Source organism: Odocoileus virginianus, chromosome 6, assembly GCF_023699985.2.
Source record: "Odocoileus virginianus isolate 20LAN1187 ecotype Illinois chromosome 6, Ovbor_1.2, whole genome shotgun sequence".
Lineage (NCBI taxonomy): Eukaryota > Metazoa > Chordata > Mammalia > Artiodactyla > Cervidae > Odocoileus > Odocoileus virginianus.
This window is the reverse complement of record NC_069679.1, coordinates 44,915,164-44,933,889: the sequence shown is the minus strand read 5'-3', so window position 1 is coordinate 44,933,889 and position 18,726 is coordinate 44,915,164. Positions and strand designations below refer to the sequence as shown.

Below are 18,726 nucleotides of genomic sequence, written 5' to 3'. Positions count from 1 at the left end.
GAAGACTGAAATGATGCTAGAGGATATGAAGAAATGAGGAAAATGAAGAAACGGCCTTTTCTATTTCAGGGGAGAGAGCAGCTCAGGTGGCATTAGTCTATAGCACTTTGTTATACTTACAAATGACACATTTGTGTTCCAAGAGGCTTTTAGGAGACCAGCTAAGGCAAGTGCATTTCCTTCATAGTCATATTCCCCAAAGTTTTATATCTTTATGTAGCAATACTTTTTGATGTATTACAGTGAAAGTTATTATAATAATTTGATGGAAAGAACCCCGGCGTTTTCTCCATTCTCTGATTCTCTCTGTGAGGAGAATACGAAAAGATGATGCCTTTTCTCTGAATCTGTTTCCTAAACTGTAAGATATGAGCAATAGACTGAATATCTAAGGTCCCTTTTGTCCAACTTTATTTAATGATTCTTTATATGTATATTTAACAACTGTGAAACTCTCTACCTTTTCTCTTAAACCCCGTTCAGCTCAATAAACCCGCACTGCTGAGTGGCTTGGCAGAAGAAATGCCTCCCGGGAGGTCAGTATACAAGCTGAGTTGGAGGGACTCAGATCCATCTTGGCTCCTTTCAACATTTTACTCTGATTTCACATCTGGCTTCTCTGTGAAGGCTTTCTGTTATATTTTAACACAATATTGTGAATAACCATAACTTTTGGGGGATGCCCAATGCATGTGTTGACCATATCTTCAGGCTGGGCCAGGGACAGACATTGTTTAACTCTATAGATTAATTAAAACTCACTAATTAATGAGGTGACCCCTTTTCCCTCTCCAGAGTACCTTGATTTAAGTGGTAAATTATATGGTCACTGTATTTCTTACCACAACTCTGTGAAGAATATATTGGCCTCCTAATCTCAGAGGTCAGGTAATGGTAGCTGGCTGTGAGAGTATAAGCTTGCAAGCCATGGAGCCAGGATGAAAATTCTGTTCTGTCTGATGCCAAAACTTATGTTCTTAGCCGTTACACTTCAAGGACACATTTTCCCACTAAATGCTAGAAAAAAAATTACATAAAAATGTGACATAGAAAAGGGTATCATGTCCTTTATTTTTTATAAGTACAAATCAGCTTTAAACCTAGGACATTTTTCCTGATATTAAACTCAAATCCATCTTGTTGCAAGTTCAAGTGATTTCTTTGGCTGGAGGAATCAGTTTTGGCTTAAGTCCCAGCAGAGCTACAGACCAGCTGGTCATGAGGATTTTGTCTTTGTTCAAGGTGTTATTTATCCCTCAAGTCACTGTAAATGTAACACTTTGGTTGTAAAGAACAAAGGATAGAGGTTTCAAGGGATGCTGTGCCCCTTTGGTTCACATATCTACTCTAGAGCAGTGTGAGGTCTTGGGCAACATGGAGGCTTGAAGTGGTGGGCTGAGGTCATATTCCGACCTTGGTCACATGGCCTGGAAGACTGTGTCCTATGTCCTAAAGTTGTGCAGATGTGAATTAAAGTGGTCGTTTCATAAAATAGTTAAGAAGTAAAGGTGATAATGGTCATTAAGAGGATGATGGTGTTACTTGTTAGGACAGTATCATTGTCTCGATTAGATGAAAAAGTAAATAGATTCATATGGCTTATGACTTACCTTCCCAAAGTTACACAGAAATTAATAAGCTAGAGCTTGAACTCAGATCTTCTAACTCTAAATCATTCTCCTATTCATTCTCTCTTTCCTCATCAATTCACCCTCCCATGCATCAACTCATGTATATTATCAGTTTTCAGAAAAAATGTACTGAGTACCAACTACATGCTTAAACAGGGGTTCCAAGTATTAATGCCTGTTTGAAATACCTTGTGAATCTTTGGAAAACACTCATTCCTGTGTATGCCAACATAGACATTCTGATTTAATTGCTGGGCTGTGACCTGGGCATCAGAATTTTTAAAAGCCTCCCAGTAGATTCTAATGTGTAACCAAATCAAGAATCCACTGAGTTAGGCACTTGGTTAGAAACTAGGAATTAAAGATGACCTGAAGCATTGCAACAAAATAGGGGATTCAAAGCCTATCCTTCTTATTCCAAGAAATCATTAAAACACAGGGACCCATGCAGTTCATAGCATCCAGGATATGGATAATAAAACACTGCAAAATTTTATGGTCTTCAAAATGTCTGATTTTTTGGGAGAGGGCAGGGAGAGGTTTGTCAAGGAACATGGGAAAATGAAAATAAGATTTTTGGAGTGCCTTGTATTTATGCCAAGTGCAAAATGTGAAATTCGTGTCATTTTTATGTTCAAAACATTAAACAAAATAGAAGATGTGAATAGAGCAAATTGTTACTGAATTTAGCACCTCACAACAGCTCCTCTCAGGGGGTAATTTAGGCTTCTTTTTATATCATGGCTCAAACTTTGATGTGATGAGAGGATTTTGAAATTCACTTTGAGAATTCCTTTTCTCCCTCAGATTCACACAGTTAAATGATCAGAGATCACATTTAATTTCTATGTGGAAAGCCTTCATTAACTTGATGCAAAGCAGGCACTCTTGAGTCCTGAGGGAAATGAGAAACTGATGGCTTTCTTTCTAAGAGCATGATGAGGAGGTGGGGACCTCGGCTGTGCCGACAGGTGGCTGCTGGGTGGTGCTCTAGGGGTTTCCCCTTAGGAGGGTCAAAAGTCAAGTCACATTAGCAATGAGTCTCCCAATTCTGTCCAATTCAACCCTAAGGAAACTTTAGACTCAGGGATATTTCTGGAATAGCAAAATTATAGCCTTGTCCAAGAGTATTACAGGACAAGTAGAATAAAGATCCTCCTTTTTGGACTTGGCTAAAGCTTGAACAAGTTTACTCTAAAAATGGATGCATTACAAATTGGGGGCAGTTGCTGTGGCAGGAACTGGAGGCCATGACTCAGAGGCACAGTAGATATTTAGGTATGATCTACCTGTCCCATAGCATTTGTTAACACTTGCCAACACATTAGATACTCATTTTTGCCATACTTTCTGGTCTCCTGCTAAATGATGTCTAAGACATCTAGTGATGATAGGTTTCCTCATCACAAATCCCTCCTTGCTCTTGTATCCCTTAGAAGCAATGTCAGAGGAGAGTCCAGAGTTTCTTGTTAATGAGACTTCAGATGCCATAAGCAATTGACTGGAAACAGAAACCTGCTGTGACTCTGAAGGCGTGCATTGCAGGCCAAGTAAGTATGCAAAGCTCCAGCTTAGACCAAAAGGAGCAGCAGGGCAGCACAGCTCTCCTCATCCCCTACTATCATCTCCTTTCTCATTCATCCTTTCCCACCCATCCCTTAAAGAGCCTGACTTTCTTGTAGTGATGGGTTGTAGGAGGAATAACTGCATGTGCCTGTCAGTTTTACGTTGACCATCTCATTTATCTAAGTCACCTGTCAGAAGCTATTATCATCACCTTAGCCAAAGACTGCATCAGGTGTTTTTCTGCCATGTTCTCAAAGCATACTTCATGTCTGAATCTATGCTGATACAGTGTTTTTTTTTTTTTCTCTTTGTCTCACTAGACTGTGTGCTTCTTGAGAGTGAAGGCAATGCTTCTCTTTGAAGTATTGCTACTTAGCATAGTAATTTCACAGATCCCTGAGTTGGAAAGATCCCCTGGAGAAGGAAATGGCAACCCACTCCTGGAGAATCCCAGGGACAGAGGAACCTTGCATGCTACAGTCCATGGGGTCACAAACACACACAGGGGTTTGACTAGGTATAAGTCTGTTTTAAATTAGTGACTGATAGTTGCAAAGAAAGTATTAACTTAATGGATGTTTAAAAGTAATTTTCACAAGTATAGATTGATTATTTATTGGTAATTATTTATTATCACAGAATTATATACATTGATTAACCTGGGCTTCAGATACCAAAGCTTTAACTTCAGGCCTCAGGGCTTTTCCTGATAACAAACAGCCTCTTTCATGGATGATGAAATCCAAAGTTAGATGTCCTCATATGTTTTTACAACTTGCTCTCAAATGAACTTTCAGGTTTTGTCTTCTGTGTACTTCAGATGGAAGTTATGAGATAGATTTGTTACAGAACAAATTTGGTACAAAATTTGTTATAGAACAAAAAATATTTAGATGGCTGCTAGGATCATCTTAGGAAAGAACAGTCAGACTTCTTTTCAGTGGTTTGGTTTATGTTTAGGGATAGGTAGTTGTCACTCAAGCCTAAGGGAGAAAATGTATATGAATTACAAAATGCTATGACTGAGCTTATATTTCTAGAAGTATGATAAATGATGTGCTTCTAGCCTTACTTGGACTGTCAGGGTACTGTTATCTTGTTACTTTAAAGATAGCTCTTATTATTTATGGTCACATCAAAGCCAAAATCAATGGTTAGTGTCTAAGGTCAAAATCATCAAGATGTCAGCATATTTTCGTAGTCCAGTTATGATACTGGACTGGCTGCCTAGGACAGCTGAAATTCAGCTTTATGGTTCTACTTTCGATATTTTGGAAAATGTCAGAAGAGAACTGGAATATGAAATGTTCAGCCACAGAAGCACCAAAATATCAGTGTTATGATGTGGGAGGGCTTCCCTGGTGGCTCAGATAGTAAAGAATCTGCCTGCAATGCAGGAGCCCTGGGTTTTTTCCCTTGGTTGAGAAGATTCCCTGGAGAAGGGAATGGCAACCCACTCAAGTATTCTTGCAAAGAGAATCCCATGGACAGAGGAGTCTACGGATCTACAGTTCATGGGTTTGCAAAGAGTTGGACAGGACTGAGTAACTAAAACTTTACTTTTATTTATGGTGTAGGAGGTAATTTCAGGTGAATATATATTTTGAGCAGGAATTATCTAGATAATATCTTTAATTATAGTGTTTCACCTGTGTAGACAGAGATGCTGGACTTCTCTGTGAAGATTTCTGCCTTTTTTTAAAAGGAATTATCTATTTGACTGCATTGGGTCTTAGTTGCAGCATATGGGGTCTATTTAGCCTACCAGGGATCAAACCTGGACCCCCTACATCGGGAGCCTGGAGTCTTAGCCACTGGACCACCAGGGAAGTCCCTCTGCCTCTTTTATATGATGGAATCAAAGTTATTTTTCCCAGGAAGCAAAAAGTCATAATAGGAAAAGGGCAAACTAGAAATTGTTTTTAATAGTGAACATGTTGAATTAAGGAATACAACATTGTGAGAGACAGGCTTAGTAAGAGACACACTTTCTCAGTTGCTGTATTCCTGTTATTTCATTGGAATAAGAGGGACTAGCAAATGAGAAAAGTTGAAACTGCTCCAGCCAAAGTGATGTGGGTAATTAGAGCAATCTCCATTCGGCTGAAGCACAATCAAAGTGACAGGGCTGTTGAAATTCCATCTCCTAAACATTTAAATGCCACAGAGTATTCTCTATAGAAATCTGGGGGCAGTTGTGATGTGGTGGTGTATAAGTGAATGATGGCAGCTGCTCAAGAATACAGGGAGGGTGGAGGGCGCTGAGAGAGAGAGAGAAGAGGTTGGTGCCGAAAATCCTGAGGCTTTATGCACATACAGTCGGTTGGGTGGTCGGCAATGCTACAGCCACCTACTTGTCCCCTTCTGCTGCCTTCTAGTCCTGGTCGTTTTAATCAGATTTCACCCAATTAAGAATATTAAGGGATGGGGTGTTTGCACAGCAATGCACTGTGCGGGGTGCTCAGAATGTTCAGTGATCAAAAACGCCATCTGGGTCCAGACTACTGTTTCTAACTGTTATGTGATCCCGTCTTGGAGTTTGCCTGTAAAACAAAATGAGCTTTTGCACAACAAAGGAAACTATAAGCAAGGTGAAAAGACAGCCCTCAGATTGGGAGAAAATAATAGCAAACGAAGCAACAGACAAAGGATTAATCTCAAAAATATACAAGCAACTCCTCCAGCTCAACTCCAGAAAAATAAATGACCCAATCAAAAAATGGGCCAAGAACTAAACAGACATTTCTCCAAGGAAGATATACAGATGGCACAAAAACACATGACAAGATGCTCAACATCAGTCATTATCAGAGAAATGCAAATGAAAACCACAATGAGGTACCATTACACTCCAGTCAGGATGGCTGCTACCCAAAAGTCTACAAGCAATAAATGCTGGAGAGGGTGTGGAGAAAAGGGAACCCTCTTACACTGTTGGTGGGAATGCAAATTAGTACAGCCACTATGGAAAACAGTGTGGAGATTTCTTAAAAAGCTGGAAATAGAACTGCCATATGACCCAGCAATCCCACTTCTGGGCATACACACCAAGGAAACCAGATCTGAAAGAGACACATGCACCCCAATGTTCATCACAGCACAGCACTGTTCATAATAGCCAGGACATGGAAGCAACCTAGATGCCCATCAGCAGACGAATGGATGAGGAAGCTGGTACATATACACCATGGAATATTACTCAGCCATTAAAAAGAATTCATTTGAATCAGTTCTAATGAGATGGATGAAACTGGAGCCCATTATACAGAGTGAAGTAAGCCAGAAAGATAAAGACCATTACAGTATACTAACACATATATATGGAATTCAGAAAGATGGTAATGATAACCCTATATGCAAAACAGAAAAAGAGACTCAGATGTATAGAACAGACTTGCGGACTCTGTGGGAGAAGGCTCGGGTGGGATGTTTCAAGAGAACAGCATTGAAACATGTATATTATCTAGGGTGAAACAGATCACCAGCCCAGGTTGGGTGCATGAGACAAGTGCTCGGGCCTGGTGCACTGGGAAGACCCAGAGGGATCGGGTGGAGAGGGAGGTGGGAGGGGGGACCGGGATGGGGAATACATGTAAATCCATGGCTAATTCATTTCAATGTATGACAAAAACCACGGCAAGGTTGTAAAGTAATTAGCCTCCAACTAATAAAAATAAATGGAAAAAAAAATAATAAAATAAAATCAAATCAAAATGGAGGGGGGTAAGGAAGTTTATGGGACTGACATGGGTGTTATTGAAATGACAAGTCTTACACTGTGTAAGCAAAAGACAAGTAAAAGAAAGCTTAAGGATTGGGGCGAAATTGGGAACTCAAAGGGATAGTTCATTGAGTTTGCAGACTAGTCACAGTGGGGTGGTTGAACCATAAAACCAATGAAAATGAGCAGAGAATGTGTAGTTTGAAGAATCAGAGGTGTTGGCAGTGTCATGAAACGGTTTAGGGACTGGATGGTGGAAGTATTGTCCTCTAGCAGGATGGAAGACAAGATCATCCAAACTGAGGCTGTTGGAGAACTGAGAGGCGGCCTTTGTGGCTGGGTTGCTCATGGGCCACAGAGTGTGCCTGTGTGAACATGAGTGCCCTGCACGCCAGGCTTATATGATCCTCGAGGAGCTCTGAGTACCCTGAGCCGTATCCACAAGGCTCCAGACACGCTGGTACTGCCTTCATAGAAAGTTTTATCACTAAAATAAATGTCAAAGAATATATGCTACTACACTATTACTACATGTATGTTACTTATGACATCCTTACTCTGAAGTTCTAACGCAAGCAAAATGAGAATTTACAGAAATGAGAATGGTCTTAAGGTAGTGTTTGTGAAGATAATGTAAATACTTTGCTTGTTAGACTTTAAGAAATCCTCACAATATTGTGAATGCCCTGAATGTAATTCATTTTATGTTATAATTGTACTACAATAGAAAATTCTCCCCTACTCCAAGCAGATCATTTCATTTTGTAACTCAGAAATTCTCTTGAATATAAACACTAATTCCTCTCTTATGGTTATTGTTTAACTTTCAATTATAGTGGCATATTAAATGAATAAAGGAAAGAGAGGAATTTGCCTTAATTTACCTTTGGTTCAAGTCAGCACATTTTATTTCTCTTCCTTAGAAGGTGCCAGAAACAGTGCGAAGCCTTGTACAGAAGGTAGCAGGAAACGCCAAACAGTCCCTGACCCTAGGAGCTAAGTGGGAAAGCCACAGGCATCAATAAACAATCTCTTAGGTAGCTAACTATGGTTAACTCTTACAATGCCAGGTTAAACCGTTTGTTTTGGTGGGTGGAAAAGACAGAAACTGAGGGTGATCTTGTTCCCTGTTTTCGGAGCACTTTTAAAGGTAGTCAAACAGTGCTTAAGTTATGTTTCCCACATAGTTGAGTTGTTATTGGTCAGTCACTAAGTCATGTGCTAACTCTTTGTGACCCCATGGACTGCAGCACTCCAGGATTTCCTGTCCTTCATTATCTCTTGGAGTTTGCTCAAATTCAAGTCCACTGAGTCAGTGATGCTATCTAACCATCTCATCCTCTGATGCCTCCTTCTCCTCCTCTCCTCAATCTTTCTCAGCATCAAAGTCTTTTCCAATGAGTTGGCTCTGCACATCAGGTGGCCATAGTATTGGAGCTTCAGCTTTGGTATCAGTACTTCTAATGAATATTTAGGGTTAATTTCCTTTAGGATTGACTGGTTTGATCTCCTTGCAATCCAAGGAACTCTAGAGAGTCTTTTCCAGCACTGCAATTTGCAAGCATCAATTCTTTGGTGCTCAACTTTCTTTACGGTCCAACTCTCACACCCATACATGACTACCAGAAAAACCATAGCTTTAACTATACGGACCTTTTTAGGCAAAGTGATGTCTCTGTTTTTTAATATGCTGTCTAGGATTGTCATAGCTTTCTTTCCAAGGAACAAACATCTTTTAACTTCATGGCTACAATCACCATCTGAAGGGATTATTTTCTGTTCTGCAACTTTTTATCTGCATATGAAAGAAAACTGTTATGGCTTTAAAGGTCAAATCCTGGAGGCAGAGTCTTGAGAAAGATCTATCATGTATATTTAAGGTTATAGTCAACATTCTTTTAGACAAAGGTGCAGAGCCCGCATAAGTAAGCACAGGCAAGAGAACACAAGGGTTGGAGCTAAAGGAACTGATCCAATATGGAGTCAGGTTAGTTCTTCTCTGTTACACAGTGTTTAAAGGATTGGGGTTATGTTTCTAGACTCAGAACCACCTCAGGCATGGACAGCTCTGGAGACATATAATGATCTTTCTACTCAAAAGTTAACTCTACAAATGACATTATTTCATCCTTTTTTATGGCTGAGTAATATTCTATTCTATTCTATATATATGAATAGTATATGTCCTATTCATCTAACAGATCTATTCATCTGTTGATGAACACTTAGGTCGCTTCCATGTCTTGGCTGTTGTAAATAGTGCCCCTAGGAACACTGGGGTGCATGTATCTTTTCAAATTAGAGCTTTTGTCTTTTCTGGATACATGCCCAAGAGTGGGATTGCAGGATTATGTAGAAACTCTATTTTTAGTTTTTTAAGGAATCTCTATACAGTTTTCCATAGTGGCTGCACCAGTTTACATTCCCACTAACAGTGTAGCAAGGCTCTCTTTTTCAACACATGCTTCAGCATTTATTATATGTAGAATTTTTTATAAGGATTACATTCTGATTGGTGTGAGGTGATGTCTCACTGTAGTTCTGATTTGCACTTCTCTAATAATTCACATTGTTTAGCATCCTTTCTTCTGCCTGTTAGCCATGTATATGTCTTCTTGGAGAAATGTCTATTTAGATGTTCTGGCCAATTTTTGGGTTATTGTTGATTTGGGGGGGGTATTGAGTTGTATGAGCAGTTTTTCTGCTTTGGAAATTAGCCTTTGTCAGTTGCATTGTTTGCAAATATTTTCTTCCAGTCCATAGATTTTCTTTTCATTTTGTTTATGAATTTCTTTGTTGTACAAAAGTTTATAAGTTTGCTTAGGTCCCATTTGTTTATTATTCTTTTATTTCTATCACCTTGGGAGACTCACCTAAGAAAATATTGCTACAATTTATGTCAGAGAATGTTTTGTCTATGTTATTGGACCTAGAGATTATCATGTTAAGTGAAGTAAGTCAGTCAGAGAAATGCAGATATTACATCATATCACTTATGTGTAGAATCTAAAAACAGTACAAATGAACTTACTTACAAAACAGGCTCAGAGACATAGAAAACAAACTTACAGCTACCAAAATGGAGGAGGGATAAATTGGGAGTATGGAATTTACCGATGCACAATACCATATATAAAATAAATAAGCTATAAGGATTTACTGTATATCACAGGGAATTATATGTAATATCTTATAATAGGCTATAATGGAAATAAAAATGAATATAGATACACACACAACACACACACACACACACACATATATATATGTATATATATATGAATCCCTTTGCTATATACTTGAAACTAACACAATATTGGAAATCAACTATACTTCAGTTAAAAGAAAAGTTAACTCTAAATTTCAGATGAATTCAGCCTCATGGTTCTACATGACTGCCTAATTTACAGAATTATTTGTCTCCTGTTTCCTTCACTGTCAAGGTCAGAATGCCTGTTTTCTGTTGACTTTTCACCTGATCTTAGAGGCTTTGGGCTGAGAAAGAGCTCATACTCTGAAGGAGTAGAATGCCTCTGATGTATACACTTCACCTTACTGGTGAGGAAGCAGAATTCTCGGCTTGCCTGATCTTTTGATGATCTCTAGTAAGACGTGAGCTGTTTGACCCCCATCACAGGGTCCTCCTGCTGCCCGCTCCTGCTTTCTTTCTTTCTCTAGCTTGTCTTCATGCTGGTGGCTTCGTCAGTTAACCGTCACTATTGATTTTCCATCCACACCTAGCAGCTTCCCCCCAGTTGTGTAAGGATGAGGCAGCCCTCTTTGGGTTTCAGGGCTCAGACAAAGGCTTTCTAACCCAGTTTGATAAATTTTTGTATGCTGTGTTACTTGAGAGATTTTACAGCAATGTTCTGTGTATTAAAGTCTGATGACAGAAAACAGATTCAAGCCGCAATAGTAAAATAGAAACTCACTATGGTAAAATGATTGGTGTTGCTCAGAATAAATCTTATAGCCAAGTTATTCATAGAGTGAATTTCCATTTCCATTTTTCCATGGACTTCATTACACAATCTGAGCTGGGTATCACTGTAAAAAAATTAAATGGAAGAAGCAAATCTTTAGAGATCACGTTTTAGAAGAGAAAAACTTAGGGCATTTTAATAAATGTGGTGAAGTAGTTAGAAGGCAGCATTTAAAACTCCCTGGATAAGCATTGAATTTTCCATTTTAAAAGATAGTTTATACTTAAAGAGACTTTTGAGATCACCTTTTTGCCCTGGCTAACTGCAGGCTCTAAGGTGATGTACTATCCCTAAGTAGCTGTACTATTTTCACCAATTTTGTGCAATTACCCCAGAGCCGTTTGCTTTTGAGTAGAATCAGATCTAGGTAAGGATTCTCATGCTGCCGTCGTCACCTCAGACAGGTAATAACCTCTGTCTTTATCTGTTCCATATGGTGACAACCACCTCAGAGGGCTGTAGTGAGAAGTGCTTAGGATCCTATAGCAGAGCTCCAAATATAGAACCCACCCTTTTGCCTCTCTCTGCTCTAGATGGTAGCTTGGGTTTCACAGGATCACAGGAATATAACACCGGTGTTCCTTATTCTTTAAAAAACTATTTTGTACTCTGTCATGTTCAGAGTTTAATTAAAGCTTTTAGGCCATTAGTGTACCGTTTAAGGAAAGCCTATCTAAATAAAAGATCCAGGAACCATACACTGGAATGTACACATAGACTGTGATGAAAATACAGTTGAGATTATTATGAACATGTATCAGTACAATGTGAAGAAAGGATGTGGTCTCGAGCTGACTCAGCTGAAAAGGTTACTAGTCACTAACCACCCAAACAGTTTAGATTCTGAAATAGATTACTTATAGAGAATGGGGCATAATTTGTCCAGTTTTATCATTTTAATAGTCAACCCTTTCATATCTATTTAAACTGATGCTAATGCCAAATCAAGTTTGTCCATTGAGTTACATGCCATAGACATATTGATCTTCTTTGAAGCCAAGTTCTCACCCTCACATCTTCCCTAGTTGTTTTTTCTCTGGCAGTTTTCACCTCCAGCTTTATTAAGATATTATTTGACACATGACACATGTAAGTTTAAAGTGTATATCAAATCAAATATGATGATTTGCTATACTTATATATTGCAAAAAGATGACCACAATAAGGTTAGTTAACACTTCCATTGCCTCACATAATTATCATTTTGTGTGAGTCTGTGTGTGGTGATAACACTTAAGATCTGTTCTCTTAACAACATTCAAGTATGCAATACAACACTGATAACTATACTTACCACGCTATTCATTGTATCTCCAGAACTTATTCATCTTGCATAACTGAAACTTTGTACCCTTTGACCAATATCTCCCCATTTTCCTCACCCCCATTCCCATGGCAACCAGCATTGTATTCTCTATTTCAATGAGCTCAGCTTAAGATTCCATGTGTGTGATTTCTTACATAATAGGTAAAGAATGTGATGTAGGTATTTTAAATTATCCTTTGTTTCGGAAATCACAAAATTATTTTGAAAAGTTCAAAAGTCTCTCTCTGTGTGTATGTATTCCTTTGCCTAAGATGTATAGACAAGTAAAATTCACCTCTTGAGTGACTGCTACTTCTAATGGTCCCCGTATTTCCTGCCCTCAACCTTTCCTTAATCCCTGCAGTTTTGCTGTGGCCAGCAGGCAGTGAACTATTCCCTGGATCTCTGAGGCACCCCCAGAAATGGATCACAGCCCAGTGCAGGGAATACCTGCTTCTCCCAGGTCCTGGCCATCAATCCATTGAGGCCTCAGTGATGTCCTTCCTCCCCTAGAGGACTCGACTCTGGCAGTCCTCCTTTCCACGTTGTTCAGCCTCCTAGGAAATCGACAGCTTGCAGGAAGTTGCCACAGTTGCAGCTCTTTTGTCTGAAAAACAGTGCCCTTAAGTTCTTCATGATGAAGGTAAATTAATAAGTGGGCAGGGGATGCTTTTATCATGGGCACACAGTGGTTAAGAACAGGTTTGCAAACTGCATTTGAATCTTGATTTTGTTACTGTGTGACATTGCTAAGCCTTCATTTCCCTAATAGTAAAATAAAGAAAAAACAAGATTATTGACAGTATTATATTGGTTAATGTATGTCAGTGCCTAGCATAAAACACTGTTTTTATCTTTGGGTAATTTACTCCTATAACAAAACAGGCATTGTGAAAGCTAAAAACCTTGCAGCTAGTGTCTTATTTACCATAAATATATACACTAAAGCTCCTTATGCAAGCATGTAGTGTAACAGAATAAATTGTATTTTGGATGACACATCAGCCTGAGGAATCTATAAACCAGCCTCACAGTGTCAAGAATTTGGGAGAAAGTAAGAAGTCATAGAAATTACAAACCTGCTTGCTACTCTTCATTTTCCCTCTTCCTTAGTTTTAATACCTTTCTTATTTCTTCACTTTTGTTTATATTATCAAAATTTTCTGTTTATGTTATCAAGCTTTAGGAGTAATCTTTGATCTCTGTATTTGTCACAGCTCTCAATTATTGCACAGTTCTAAGCATTTTACTGGATTATGAAATATCATTTTCCACATTAGCAACTTTAATGAGGAAATCAGACAAATGTATAAATCATTCATGAAAAATAGAATAGAAAACTAGGTTGAAAGCTACTAATTTCCTAATTGTTTTTAATAAATAAATAATTTGATAATTATTTTTAGATATTGACCTTTTAGTATACTGATGATATTTGAGCAAGTTATTATTTTGGTACATTCACAGTCTCATCATAAATTTACAACTTCTTTCAAGTAAATCAGTTGATAGTTAAAATTTTATTTTCACATGTGTGTATTGCTTGAATGTGAGTTTGTTACACTCTGAAACTACTCCAGTTTTTTGCAAGCACATGTCTAATTCCCTCAACTGTAATGTGCACCTTAGCAAACTGAGTGACAGTCACGTGTCTCATGAAGCAGACAAACTTACAAGATGCTGACTGTTCCATTTCAGTGTTGCAGTGTTCATTAACCGCTGGCTGCAAAAAGAATCCTGCATTATTAAAGAGAAGAGAGGAATAGATTGGAGCAAATGACAGTTTTTAGTGTCTTATTTTTTTTCCCAGACATAAAATGGAATCACAGAGGTGAGCTTCTGCTTTAGTTAATTCTTCCCTTGGTTAGAATATCAACCTTTTTCTTCTCTGCTATCCTCATCAGAACCACCTGAAGGGAATAACTAATAAAAATTCATCTGCTGTCTTTTGTACATGACAAAATTCAGACTGGCTAGAAATCAAAGGGAGTGGGTTATCTCCACCAGCAAAGAAGTCATAATAGAGCACATTCCATTGCCTGATTTTCCATGTTGGCTTATGGGGGTCAGAAGGCTGATTTTATTGTCCTCATTCTAAACTGACAGAAGCTGGATTATGTTTTCATGGCCCTACAGAAGGGTTCTGGGCTTGCAGAGGATGCTTTTGAAACGGGTTAGATATGCCAGCAGGGGGCAAGCATTAGCTGTGAGAAAGGCTCAGAGAGGCTTTAGTGTTCATGGGGCAAGTGCTCACACACTCTCCCTTACAGGCACTCACACACTTATATTTAATTATTCTATGAAGCTTATATTTAAAGGTTTCAATTGTCAAATTTTTGCATTATATATAGACCCCCAACTTGTGTCTTCAGAGTCACCAAAATTATACCCAAGACTTCTGTTGTAAAAATGTTTTAGTTTAGGGGTAAACAGCTTGGCAGAACAGAATACATGAAGCTGGAAATTATGTGGAGCCTGCCTGAATTTGAATCCCTAAGTGACCCAAAGCAAATTTTGTAACTTCTTTGAGCTTCAGTTTTTTTCCCTTGGTGAAATGGGGATGATAAGTCTACCTACCTGAATGCATTGTTAAGATGACTGTATGAAGTGACATATGTAAGGAGTTTAGCTCTGTAAGTCACATCATAAAATCCTGGTAAATATTATCTTTCCTTTGCAATGAGTACAGACCCTGGGGAAGAGTAGACACACACGAATAGTGATAATAACCCATTAGAAAAGCCTGCTAAGAATGGATTTGGGAAGGCTTATGACAAGATGAGTCTGCAGAACTGAAGGACAAATGAGATGCTCAAGTAAGTCTGATTCATATTAATGTTTCAGTTAGCAAAGGTGGAGCTACAGGAATATGAAGCCAATGACTGAAGTTCACGGTTCACAAACCAAAAATGACTAACAAATTGTCAGGGGAATTGAGTGCTGCACATGGAAATGGAAATAAACAGTCTGGATGGTTTTATATCCAGAAACATAATTTACAGTCAAGCAATTGTGTCAGGACAGAGGGATTTTATGCATCTATTTTAGCACCCAAGTTCTTGCTGGCAGGATTTAGGGAAGAAAATATCTTTTGGAGTTTGGCAAATCACAACCAGACCCAGACCCATCTGTTCTGGAAGGAAGTCTTCTTTATCCATTGCTCTTTTACAGTTTGGAGGATTGACAGATGAAAGATGTGAGCTTGCGGGGGGTGGGGGGGGGTGCAAAAATGGGTTACAATTACAGGAAATAAAATCAGAAAGAACCAACATATTTATGGAGTAGAATGAGCACTGAGAATCCCCCTGAGAAAGACAGTCTACCTCCTCATCCTGAACTAGGTATTCAGGAAACCACTAAATCAAACAGCTTGATGAAAAGGGTTTGGAAGCAAACAATTTTGCAGGAATGTTCATTCACTTGCTGAAAGATTCGATACGGTTGTTCTGTGTTCCTAAATCCTGAACACTCTGTGGAAGTAATATTTTATGTCCAAGTATTTTATTTAGTACAAATACTATTTTTTTTAACAGCAATTTGTACAGAGTTGTCCCTATAGGTATCTAAGAAAAGTAGATAAAAAGATTCTTTGAATAATTACCAAGTCTCCCATATTTCTCTATGCTCTGAGGACAGGTAAGGCATCACAATGAAGCAAAATAAATTCTGAAGGGATGCTCAGGTGTTCTTCTGAGGTATTTAAATATGAAACTTAATAAAACATGCTTGAATACTTATGCGAACTAGAAATCTATCACATTAAACAAGGACTTCACTTTCATTATTACAAGTATGAAGTGCCATACTTTTCTACAATGCCAAATAGTGTTTTAGAAATAACATCTTATCTTGAGTCAGCACCAGGTGAAGTTTTGACAAGTAACAAATTTACAACCCTTGGGTACCTCACAGTTTCTGACAGGTGCCAGTGTCACTGGGGAAAGAAGGCAGTGCAGCTTAAAGCCATCTTGTCAGCTATAATCACCCATGTGTATTACAAGCTAAGATGATTTCTGGATTTCTCCCTCCGTGGAGACAGCAACTTGGTAAAGACACCCCCCTTCCAAATAATGGTGGAGATGCATTTCGTCATTCACAGTACTGTTGTCATAATACAGTTGGCATTAAGACTTTTCTATGTGAAGCTTGTTAAATATCACATCAGGACCCTCCAAAGTCATGTCTCACAGCATTTAAAGATGATTTATGCCTTCATGGTCATCCTAAAGGCAGTTCTAGCATCATAACTTTCAATTCTCATTAACAAACTGATACTCACTTCTGCAATAGTACACTGTTCAAACAACACCTGATGTACCTAAATGTTGTAATTAACATAATTTGATATTTTAATGACAGTTTTCATCAGAAATCTGTGATATTGTTGAAGTGAAGAGTCTTATAAATAAATTCCCATTTAGGGAAAAATTTGGTTTCTAATCTTAAGACTGGCATAGTTTTGGATATGTCCTGCCTCCAGATGCATGTTTTTTAAGCAGGAAAATGCAATTGTTCAAGACCGTGTGGCTAATGACCTTATGTTTTCTCTCTGATGGTTCAAATAATTTTTATTCTTATTCTTGAGGGTATATAAATATTTGGTATATTACTTTCACACAGGCAATACAGCCCCAAATAAACTAGTTCTTTTACAATGTGATCAGTAGACATAAGACAACTCAAACTATGTTTTATTATATAAACTGTTAAATCTACAATAAGTTGGCAGATTATTATAAACTCCCATGTATCTATCAGCTGGCTTTAGTGACTGTCAAAAGCCCATGACTTGCAGCTCTACCCCATCCACTCCTTCTCAGCCTGTCTTACTGGAAATGAATTTCAGACATTATATCATTTCACTCATAAATATTTCAGTATACATCTTTAAAATATTTGAATTCTTCATAACACAATCTTCCATACTATTGCTTCATAATATGACTGAATCTCCATTTGAATGTTTTAATTTCAAATTATCTCATAAAGGTTTTCTTTCCCCATCTCTTCCTTCTCTTTCCCTACCTTTTAATCAGAATCCAAATAATATTTAGACATTGAATTTATATTACATCTTTTAAGGGCACTTTATTGATTTCCTAATTTTCTTTTGAAATTTATTTGTTGAAGAAAATATTGAAGAATTTAGTTGTTTTATAGACTTCTCACTTCCTGGATTTTGTTGATCAAATTCCTCTGGCATAGTTAACAGAATCTATATTTCCTAAAAGTGAAAGTTGCTCAGTTGTGTCTGATACTTTGTAACCCCATGAACTGGGGCCTGCTAGGCTCCTTTGTCCATGGAATTCTCCAGGCCAGAATACTGGAGTGGGGTAGTTGTTCCCTTCTCCAGGGGATCTTCCCAACCCAGGGCTCGAACCAGGGTCTCCTGTATTGCAGGTGGATTCTATACCAACTGAGCTACCAGAGAAGCCCTGTTTCCTGAAAATCAGTAGTTAAATCCACTGGCTTGATTAGACTCAGGTTCAATCTTCTTTGGCATGACTGTTTCATAGGTGGTTGTATATACTTTTTCATAAGAAGACATATTCTATATGATTGTCTTTCTTTTCGTGGTGGTAACAGCTATTGAAGTTCAATGCCAGTTTTTCTGTGCCAAAATGCTCCCATTTACTTTAGTTACCTGAAATTGTCTTTTATAGTGTATTTGTCAGGAAAAAAAAATCACAATAATAATATTCCTTAAATTTTGTATATTTAAAACAGTTTATACTTTCTTTTTTAATCCTTGAAAAGTCAGTTTGCCTGAATGTCAAGTTTGTGGGTCATATTTTCTTTCCTGAAGTGTTTTAATTCTGTTATTCCATTGCCTTCTGGCACAAGCTGTTGCCAAAGAGTCTGGAAACAATTTGATTTTTCACCATATATGTAACTCGGTCTCTTTGTCTGAATGGCCAAATAATTTGCTAGAATATGTGCTGGTATTGATCTTCATGGCTTAATTTTCCAAGGCAGGAAGTAGACTCTCTCATAACAGCAGATTTCATTTTTTCTGTTTATTTTAAATTTTAGGAAACTTTCCTTCAAGATTTTACTTTTTTTTTTTCTTCTTCAGGTCCCCTTGTTCAATTTTCTTTGCCTAGCGTTCAATTTTCTTTTGCCTAGCCATCTTACCTTGCATTCCTTTTACTGTTTTACATTTTTTTATTAAAAATTTGTACTCCTTTTACTTATATTTTTCTTATGGTAATGAGTTATATCTCTAAACTCTGTTTTTTCATTTTTGAAGGTTTTTTTTTTTAAGTAAGAAAATATAGTTCTCCCATCCAAGGACTAACCAGGCCCGATCCTGCTTAGCTTCCGAGATCAGACAAGATCACGAGATCGGGCGCGTTCAAGGTGGTATGGCCGTAGGGAGGTGGGAGGGCGGGTCAGGATGGGGAACACATGTACACCCACGGCTGATTCATATGAATGTATGGCAAAAACCACCACAATATGGTAAAGTAATTAGTCTCCAATTAAATGTAGTTCTGACTCTTTTCTGAATTCTATAAA

The 18,726-nt window shown here is 38.1% G+C and overlaps 1 long non-coding RNA gene across 1 annotated transcript; it reads right to left on the bottom strand.

Annotated features, from left to right (window-relative positions):
* Positions 1–3,864: 3,864 nt before the first annotated feature.
* Positions 3,865–12,279, bottom strand: LOC110137053 (uncharacterized). Its single transcript, XR_002313826.2, has 4 exons — positions 12,196–12,279; positions 10,851–10,965; positions 7,803–7,914; positions 3,865–4,180 (listed from the first exon to the last, which is right to left on the bottom strand). It is a non-coding gene; the product is annotated as an uncharacterized lncRNA (long non-coding RNA).
* Positions 12,280–18,726: the final 6,447 nt, after the last annotated feature.